The 1,634-nt window shown below is 41.1% G+C and overlaps 1 pseudogene; it reads right to left on the reverse strand.

The window, feature by feature from the left end:
* Positions 1-235: 235 nt before the first annotated feature.
* Positions 236-368, reverse strand: LOC120859784 (annotated as a pseudogene).
* Positions 369-1,634: the final 1,266 nt, after the last annotated feature.

The raw sequence follows: 1,634 nt of genomic DNA on the forward strand, positions 1-1,634 counted from the left end.
AGTTTGGGAACTGCTGTATCTTTGTTAAATGCTCTAATAATCTTTCGATATTCCACTTCGTGGAAAAAAGCCAGCATATAATTTGGCAAATCTAGTTGGTTATTTCCTTTTTTCTTTTCTGTTATGTTTATATGATTTCAAGCTTATAGAAAAGTTGCAAGACCAGTATCAGAAACTTGGGTATATACCCTCTACCCAGATTCTCTAATTGTTTATATTTTGCCCCATTTGCTTTATTAGTTTCTTTTTCTGTAAGTAATGCATGCATATTATTTTTTTCTGAGCCATTTGGAGACATTTTTACTATATGTATTTTCTGATAAGAACAGATACTGCACTTGATCTTAGCTAAAAGGCTGAGAAGCAATTGCTATACATATTTCCTAACAAGAATATTGTCTTACACAACTGTTATACTTTTATCAAAATCTGGAAATTTTTTGATACAAAGCTCTTAGCTGACATTCCATAGACAAATTTGGTCAGTTGTCCCATGAAAGTCCTTTGCAGTGATTTTTTTTCCCCCTCTGTTCAAGGCTCTAACTCAAGGTTACATATTGCATGTATTTGTCCTATCTTGTTAGTTTCCATTAATTGTGGAGTAGCTTCTCAGTGCTTCTCTATCTTTCTTGACATGTATTTTGGAAGGAGACAGGCCAGTTATCTTGTAGAATGTTTTTCTTGAATAGATTCAAGTTAGGCGCTTTTGGCAGGAACACCACAAACGTTCTTTCGACCTCGTTTGGCTTTACAGAGGACCATCAGTTCTTCACCTCTGCACCAGCTGGGGTGTCCCACGGTCCAGCTCAGTCCTGACACTAGTTGCCTGGAGTGAGTGCAGACCCCGAGGTTAGGGACCCTGTTGTACAGTGTGGTCCGCACTTAAGATGCCAGCCGTAAGAAGGGGCCCCAGGCTAGCCACATGTGTTTCGGGCTGACTGCAAATGCAAGGGTTCCCCACTCAGGTTCAGTGATTTGCCGGAATGACTCGGAACTCAGGAAAGTGCCATACTTAAGATTATAGCTGTATGTTTATAAAGGATAGCATTCAGAAATAGCCTACTAGAAGAGATACAAAGGGCAAGGAGTGAGATGCGGGGGACACAAAACTTCCTTGTCCACCCTCTGTGGCAACACCATCCCAGCACATAGTAGATCACCTTTACCCAAAAGTTCCCTCAATCTGATTTTCTTTTCAGTATGTAGGGATGGGTCATTAAATTATTGGCCATTGTTGATTGGACTCAATCTCCAGGCCCCTCTTCCTTATCCAGTGGCGGGGCTGAATGTTCTGACCCTCTAATCACCCAGTTGGTTTTCCTGGCAGCCAGCCCCAGTCCTGAAGCTATTTGAGGCCTTCTCCCCCATGAGACTGCATTAGCATGAGCTCAGGTATGCTTGGCAGGGGCTTGTTACGAATATAAGAAGACTATCAGTCAGGTAATTCCAAGGGTTTGAAGAGATCTAATGCCAGACCAAACATGTTTTTTTTAATTATACCACAGACCTTCTTAGCATGTGTTACCAGGTAGCACACGATGTTACTTTACCACATTTTTGATGATGTTAAACTTGGTAAGTGGGTTAAAGTGGTGTCCACTGTTTCACTACAAAGATACACTTTTCCCATCATA

The sequence above is a fragment of the Oryx dammah genome, unplaced genomic scaffold (assembly GCF_014754425.2).
Source record: "Oryx dammah isolate SB20612 unplaced genomic scaffold, SCBI_Odam_1.1 HiC_scaffold_3091, whole genome shotgun sequence".
NCBI lineage: Eukaryota > Metazoa > Chordata > Mammalia > Artiodactyla > Bovidae > Oryx > Oryx dammah.